Here is a 9043-nt window from a genome sequence, read left to right as displayed (position 1 = left end):
GATATTTTTGTAGTGTGAACAATGACAATCAGAAATGGAGCTCATGAGAGGCTGATCCAGTGGAGGCCAGCTGGGAAGGCAAGCTCTTCCCAGCCCTCCCAGAAGCTGCCTATAGGAAGCAAAAAGGAGGCAAAGGAGAGTGAGGAAGGGAAGGAAGCCTGGCAACTTAGGGACTGGGGCATTAAAGACTAGGGCAGGAAAGGAATAATAGAGTCTTACAGGGCAGCAGAGTGCCTGTTTTGCTTCCACATTCCTAGAAGGCATCGAGCTGACTGAAACACCCTCTATGTTCTGCAAAACGAGGGGCATTCTCCTTGGTGAGCACTCGTCAGTGGCTGAATTGTTGAACTGTATCCTGAGGTCCTTCCTTCCTGTCTGGTCGATGGCACGTCTTTGGCATTTGCGTTAATTTCTGATAACTCTCTCAGGTATGACCAGCTAAGCACTTTCTTCATTATGTTATCTGTGTGAAAAGCCACACTTAAGGCTTCTCAGAGGATGATTCCAGGTACAGATAGAAAAGCAAGCCCTGAATGCCACTCTGCTGGCTTGGCTGTCTGTGCAGATGTTCTCTGAGATTCTGTCACTCTTTCGGTATTTTTAAAGTTCACTCTACAAAAAGAACCTTAAGAACCATCTGAAACCCTCACTGTCTTTTTTTTTTAAGAACAATCTGAAGCCACTGAATAAGAATTTTAGGTGCAACCCTTTCTATTCCATACCCAGGCAGGAGAAATGTAAGTGCCTGTAGCCTGTGGTTAGTACCAAAACACCTTAGTTATTAGTCCTTATCTTATCTTGGTCCTTTTGTTCCAGTAATTTCCCCTGCTTTGTCCAAGTCCTTGCAATGAGCCTCAAGGCTAGCTGGATCCTAGCCTTGGTTTCAAAGACCTTAGCATGTCTAAGAATACGATAATATTGTATCCTGCATCCTCTAGGGATTGATATCCCTTGTTGAACTCAAATTCCTGAAGAGAGCTATTGGCTTTCATTAGTGCGTTTCCTCCATGGTGCCTACTTGTCTCCAGGCTGACTCTTTGCCCTGCCACCTACATCTGCTGGACCCACCCTAACTATTCTCAGAACAACACAGGAGGACTTTTGACCACATCCTTCACTTGTCAGACCACCTATGAGAAACTACTGGAAGGGACCTCAAGGATCATCTGACCCAACCATTCAAACATAACCCCCCCACCACACACACACACACACACACACACACACAGCAAAATCAGGGAATCAATTCAGAGCCCTCCCTTTCTCACATGAAAGAGCCTCAAGCTAAACATTTCAGACTTTCTCCCTACTGCTAAGGGCCAGGGATACTTCATTGGTTTAGGGATGTAATTTTTCAGACTATTTCATTAACTGGCTAGTGAATAGATGAAGCTTAGCCATCATTGTCAGACATAAGGTGGGAGCCACTTACAGAAAGCAAAGAGGTGACAGAGGATGAGTAGACACCCCACACATTCCTGACTTCCACAACAAGGTCAGCTATTCTCCAGAGACTGGACATGGATGCCCAGCTGCTTCCTCATTCATTCCTATCATGAGGCCAACTCAAATACCGTAGATAAGATTCTTGGCTAAGCAAAGAGGACTAACCTTATGGGTTTCAGTTCTTTTCAGTCCTGAGATGATCTAGGATTGTGGATATGAGCTGTTCTTAAAGATAAACAATATCCTTCCTAGACTTGTGGTCAGCTAAGACACTCTGGACAAGCTATGGAAGTAAGACTCCCACCTCTGCCCAAAGCTTTGATACTTTTTTTGCAAAACAACCACTCTCCTAGAGAGCTCCTTGTAAATTCACTCCTGACCAGTTATATTGCTGCTCGTAGGTCTTGCTCAGTCCTGATCTGATATTGCACGCTTATGAGCTGGCTAACTCATAGGACCCCCTGCCAGGCTGGGTGCCCAAATGCACTGGGGAAAGCTATGTGGACAAATTGCTTTCTATAGGTTGGAGAAGGCCCAAGAACTCAGTCTGGGAAGATCATGAGTGGCAGATTCGAGGAAAATGAAATCAACCAGGGACAAAAGGAATTCAAAAGGGACCCTGCTGGGAGCTCCACAGCCTCTAATAGGATGCTCTCTAACTGCACTAAAGCACCTGCAAGTTTACTGCACACTAGGTGGCAGTGATGGCAATGCCAGGCAGAGAAGAAAAGAAGTGAGTCAGGTGTTCAGGCTGGGCCAGTTCTAGAATATTTGTTGAAGCAGGTTTGGAGGCAGATAATCAAACAGCATCAAATTTCCATGTGCTCTTCTTAGTTGTTAAACTAAATCCCTGGGAAGGGACTAGAGGGGCTTGGAGAGGGTGGTGAATTGTTCAACTTATAGCCAGTGTGTTGACCGTTCACCACAGAAAGCCTTGATTTCTGGGGGCCAGAAAATGGCAGTGGCACCTCAAGTATGGGGAAAGGTCCAAAGAGGGAACAGAAAACCATAGGGGGAGCATGTCCCTTCCCACGCCAGCACAGGCAGGTGTGTGGGATCGATGGGATGCACTCAGACATGCAGAACCTACTGGGGAAAAGGCAATTCCAGGAGAAAGCAGGCCTGATTAATGCACTGCAGCCTTTGAGAAGATTAATGGGTGGACAAGGAGGAACCAATGAGTGTAATTTATTTAGACTTTCAAAAGGCTCCACACCAAAGGCTATTTTTAAAAGTCACCATGGAATTTGGGTTTTAAGGGACTAGCTTTTTGAGGTTAATGCCAATGAGGACACCTATATTTTCTTGGTGTCAGTACCTCACACTGTGGATGACTTGTGACTTTTACCCTGTGTAGCAATTTCTAAGCTGATTTCCACCTCCTCTCACCCCTCGAGAAGTGACCTTTCATTGTCTACCTTCTGAATTCCCATCTTGTTTTACTTTCTATCCAATGTGTAATTATACGTGTACCTCTTACCCTCCTGGTGAACTGAAACCTACATCAGGACAGGGACGATGTCTTATCCTTCTTCACATCCTATGCTTTACTTATGATCAGGATTCCCTAACCTTGAACTGGAGACGACACCTGACTTCAGACCCGGTGATCTTCGCCACGACTTGTTAGTGCTATGGATATTGGACAGACACAGCAAATTCCACATAGCCATCCCTGAAGCCATCACCCCCACCCCACCCCATCACACAGCTCCTCCTCCTTCCCCACTGACCACAGTCCACCTATCTGGCAGTGGGCCTTGCTGCCTCTGCTCACTCGCTTCCCAGACCATTCGGTGCGTCAAGTCCTCTCTATTCACCTCTTCAGATGTGCCCACTTTCCTTCTTCCCCACTGCACTTACCTTAGGCAGAGCCTTACACCTGCATTGCAACACCTCCCAACTGGTCCTATCCTCTGAAGACCCTGGCCAGCATGCAAAGCTCTCTGGGATTCCTCCTGCTTCTCCTCCAGCCTCACCTTTGTACCACCCTCTGTCCCACACTTTCCAATGGTACTGTTCCTTCAACACATCTTGACAGCCATTGTAGTTGCTCTTGGTACTCCCACCCCTTCTTTCCCTTCCTTCTTCCGACTTCTTCCTGCAGTGAAAGAAATGAATCCTACTTGTTCTCTGTACCTCAACTCAGGTGCTCAGGTGCTGTCTCCTCTGAGAAAAATCTGTCTGGACCTCCAGCCTGATTTCTGTCTTTCCTACACACTCATTCCCTCACTCACCAAATACGTATTGAGCAGCTTCTATGCTGCAGGCCTTGTTAGGTTAGGGTGATGTAATACTGGACAAGACTGTCATAGTCTTTGCACTCATAGAGCTGAGCATCTAATGGGGGGGCACAGATTATAAAAGAGAGAAACTGTAAAAATTATAATCACCGTTAAAATAAACACCCTCTTCTGCCGCAGGGCCTTTGCATATGCCCTCTCCATTGGAACTCTCTCCCCTTTGTCTGAAACTACTTCAGACTCAAGATCAATTAGTTCCCCAGGCTAGATCAAATATCCCTCCTTTATGCTTTTAACACATTTTTATAGTTCTCCATCAAACATTTTACACAATTAATTATGATGCTATAATTATCTGTAGCATTGCTTGATTAATGACTACTAGCTCCTCAAGACCGTAAGCTTCATAAGTCCAGGGCTTTGCTCACCTGGCTAAGGCTGGCACAAGAGAAACTCTATAGACATTTGTTGGATGAAGAAATAATTGAAGAGTGAATAGCAAAAGTACCCATTCTGGTCTTTTCCCTCGTTAGGGAAAGCTGCCCAGAGAAAGTGATAAATCAGGGACCCTGAAGAGAGGGTAGGAATTAGGTCACAAGCAGGTGGGCAGCAACTATGCTCCTAGGAACAAACATACTCTGGGAAGACTGTAGCTAAAAGGCCTGGTGCTTTCAAGCAGAGCAGTCCAGAGTAGAGTCCATGTCCCCAAAGGGGACGTAAGATCATCCACTGGAAGCAGGAAGAAAAAAGTAGATCTGTTGGGGCCAGTAGGTGGTATAGTGGTTAAGGCAATGGACTCCCACATGGTCGACTGTGGTTTCAAGTCCCAGACCTGCTGGCATGAAACGCATTGGGTGCATGTGCATGTGTGCCCAAAATCCCAAGAGAAGAATGGAAGAGAAGGGATTGCAGCATGACCATGCCCTCTGGGGTGGGGGTATGGGGGGTGATTTCTTGCTTTCTATCTCTCTGTCTCTCCAGTAAGCACAAGAACCCTATAGAAAAAAAAATCTATTAAAAAACTGTGCTGAAATTTTAGTCTAAACAATTAAGAAATGAACCTCTACTATTATCTAATAAACAGGCTAAAACCAGCAGCTTGCTTAGTGTGTGTGTCTGAGGACCATGTGCCATGCAAGGTACGCAGAGTATCCTGAAAGAAGAGTGGCCATGTCCTCTTACTTACCATGCAGCCTATGCGTGTCTTTTATGTGAACTCACGGATTATGTTACTTAGTCTAAACCGACCCTCACAAAATGAAACACAGCTTAAAGAGTCTTGGCAGAGAAGTCAGACTGAAGGTAATGCTAATAATGTCAGTACAAGTGAACACGGATTTTCTTCTGAACCGACATTGCTCCCACCTCTTACAAGCTCTGTCAGCCACATTATGAGATAGAAACAATGATTTAATCAAACCTGACAAGAAGTTGGCCAAAAGAATACAAAATTATTACCAATTCTTTTTGAAATATGGATTTGCATCCTCTGTTGTTCAGGTTCACTCTTGCCCCGTGTACAGCTCTCTTCACCTTAATGAGTGCATCATGATAACGCATGTACACAATTGCAGGATGAATATACAAATCTTGGAGTATGCATGTAAATACACATACACTGGAGCATGCAAGCTTTTTCCTTGAGGTATACAACCAAGTCTATGGAAACCATGGCATTAAAGAACTGGAAAAAGTTGAATATCAGAAAACTGAGCAGTGTGAGAGGGCAGTGTTGAGAACACAGATGGCAGGGATAAGTAGGGTACATATTTCTATCATATTAGGTCATCAGGAAAGTCATGATGTGTTTTCTTTCTTTTTTCTTTTCTTTTTTTTTTTTTTTTTGAGAGGTTTTTGCTATAGGGCGCGCATGCTCACCAGAAAGACAGAGAGAGAGACACAGATACAGAAAGCGAGAAATCATCATCTCCCCCGCCCCGGAGGATGGCCACACCACAATCTCTTCTCTTCCATTCTCCTCCTTGGACATGTACGCACACACACCCAGTATGAGTTTAAGTCACCGGGTCCAAGACTTGAACCATGGTCTACTACATGGAAGTCCAGCAACATAGCCATTACGCCAACTGCTGGTCCTGTCATGACATGTTTTCTATGCAAAACTGCATCATGACTTTCTGACAACCCAATTGTATTGATCTATGATTTATAATCATTTATTTTAGAGGTTCTTAACCTGATATTTAATAGGAATAAATTATACCCAATTGTTTACACATATGAATACTTTGTGGAAATGATCTTTAACTTTCCTATAATTCTCTAAAGGCCTACATCTTAGTAAATGTTCAGAATTACTGATTTAGTTGTCTGGCTTTCCCAACTAAGCTGTGTTCCTCACTGTCAAAGACTCCCCTCTTTAGGGTCATCATTATAACAGGTATGAAATAGGGTCTCAATGATTACTGAATGAATAAATCAATGAATGAATTTTTTTCTCTCTCTCTCTTCTTACACTAAAGGAACCAGAAAAGGAAGCACATACTGCCAAAAGTTGATTCTCTTCCATGTGAAGCAGATTTTATTCAACATACACTTAAATAGACAGCAGGTACCAAATGCTAGACACTAGATGTTCAGTCCTCCTAAGAGACCTAGGAAGGTAGGTACTGCTCTGTTTTCAGATGGCAAAGTTGAATGAAAGAGAAGTTAAGTGGCTTGATAAGGTCATGCAGCTGGTAATTGGCAGAGGCAGGAGTCAAACCCAGATGGCCTGGCTGCAGAGCCTGTGCTTACAGCCACCACACAGTGGCAAGACCCTCCTGTCAGCTCACATGAGTAAGGGGTCAGTGTCCTCCAGAGAGAATCTGTGCAACCTGATGGCAAAGGTGTCCGTCATCATCTCCCTCACTCCTTTGTAAAGAATATGCTTCAAAACCAAAGGAGAGGGGGCTAGCCCATGGCCTGGTGGTTAAGGAAGTCAGATCCCTCTTGGTTTTGAGGATTAGATAAGTCGGCACATGTGAGAATGGTAATTAAACTGTAACTGTAAGGTCCTGATCAAACCTCAGCATTAACTGTCCTTCCCTCTTACCCTAACATAACGACTGTGAGGGTCCATTCTACGTATTAACTTGCCTAGGCTATGGTAACCAGTATTTTAGTCAAACATCAGTCTAGATGTTTCTTTTGTTTTTGTTTCTGAGAGATTTTTGTTGTAGGACATGTGTACCTGCCAGAAAGGCAGAAAGTGAGAAATCACCCCCCCCCAGGGGGATGGCCACACCATAATCTCTTCTCCATTCTCCTCTCAGGATCTTGGGCACATGCACACACATGCCCAGACATGCCCAACATGAGTTTTAAGCTGCCAGGTCTAGGACTTGAACCTAAGTAGCCTATGTGGGAGTCCAGAGAGGTAACCATTATGCCATCTGCTGGTCCCAGTCTAGATGTTTCTATAAAGGCAATTTTGTAAGATGTGATTAACATTCATGATCAGTCGATTTTAAGTAAAGCAGCATACCCTCTGTAATATGGATAGGCTTTATCCAATCAGTTGAAATCTTCACAGTAAAAACTGAAGTTTCTACTGTTCATTGTTTCTAGCTTTATGCACACCTTAGAAGTAGTCCCCATGTTGAGCTCTCAACTATCCAGTCTGAATGTGTCATCTGCTTCCTACTAGGGCCCCCATTGGCACAGATAAAGAAAACAGTTTAATAGAGAATTCAATACTAGGTAGATTAAACTAGTAATTCCATTAGGAAACCTTCAAGTGTTCATGAGCATCAGTTTTCCCGAGACCCCCAACCATCATGCTCCAAGCTCTCTAGCTCTCTGAAAAGCTGCTGATGCCTCCGTCTCCATCTCCTCCCCCTGCCAAGTCATCACTGGGTGCCAGACTCATTCAAGTCTGCTCTCAATCCCAACAGTATGGGAAAAAAAATGCCCTCCCTTTCCCATAGTATGGCTTCATTTCCTTCTTTCCTTTCTTCCCTTTTACAGTGTATTTATTTCTTCCATGAACAAGAAAGAGAAAGAGACAGAAGCAGCATCTCCCAACAGGGTCTTTTTTTTTTTTTTTTTTTTTTTTTTAGGAGAGACTTTTTTCTATAGGGCACGTGCACTCACCAGAGAGACACAGAGAGAGACAGAAAGCAAGAAATCAGCCTCCCCCTGGAGGTGGCCATGCCTCAATCCCTTCTCCTTCATTCTCCTCTTGGGATTTTGGGCACACATGCACACACTCCTGGCAAGAGTTTTAAGCCACCAGGTCTAGGACTCGAACCACGGTTGACTACAAGGGAGTCTAGCGACGTAACCATTATGCCATCTGCTGGTCCCTCCCAGCAGTGTCTTGATGCCGCAATCCATTCCCAGCCTCAGCCAGCCCTGGATCATGGGCACGTGTGTGCCTGGCTAAGGCTTCAGATTCGAACTGGGAACTTTCCCATGTGGATGAGCCTCGCCGGGTGTTGTGTTTTACTGCTGCATCACTGCCCAGCCCTGCAGTCCCTTCTCTCTAAGGCCCCACTCCCCAGCATCCTCCTTCCAGGTCCCCTTAGGGGGATGGGCTTGCTCACCTCCTCTGAAGCCAGTTCCATCTCAGCCAGCAGTTCCCCCATTATGCTTCCCCAGCCCACGCTCCCTGACATACACAGGCAAAAACACTTTGGTTTTTTAAAGTTGTGATTATCACTTTTATTTCAGATGTGGCTATTCACCAGGTTGGCCTTTTCTGCAGCTCATTTCCATCCTGTGCTAATTGGCTACCCTTACATATTTCCCACTGGTCCACGAGCAAGCCTCCCTCTACCCCTCACTCCCATAAATATTTATAACCCCACTCCAAATATTAGTGGTGTGTTTTGAAGAACATGTCCAACTTCACCAGGAATCTGATATTGTATTCAAAGCTAGTCAGAGCTTTTCCTCCTTCAGCAGCTGACTTTGAAAGCTGGAAAAGACCCTTTCTTGTTGATAAAAAAAATAAAACAAAATAAAAATGAAAACTTGACCTTTAGTCACCAACACGACAGTGTGTGGAAACATTGCTTTAAATAATTAAAAATGCTAATAAACTACAAAGCAGCCTTTCTAGCCTGCTGTAGCCAGAGCTGTCCGTTTTAATGAGGCATTGATACAGCGGAGCGATTTTGATGTTCCCCTGATTTCATTAAGATGGGATTATGTGTGAGTGGGTGTGTGTAGCCATAAGTACAAACTCAAAAGACCAAAAAGTACAATAGCGATTTGAAAGCTAATTAAAATGGCCTTCAGGATTTGGGGGGCAGTGAGAAAGTGAACGTCATCTTCCTGCCAGCCACCCACTCTGTCACGGGCCTACAGTTTAGAGTCACCCAGCATTACTGCTTTTGGAGCTCATCACT

The sequence above is a fragment of the Tupaia chinensis genome, unplaced genomic scaffold (genome assembly GCF_000334495.1).
Source record: "Tupaia chinensis unplaced genomic scaffold, TupChi_1.0 Scaffold000140_1, whole genome shotgun sequence".
Classification (NCBI taxonomy): domain Eukaryota; kingdom Metazoa; phylum Chordata; class Mammalia; order Scandentia; family Tupaiidae; genus Tupaia; species Tupaia belangeri.
This window is presented reverse-complemented; position numbering follows the sequence as displayed.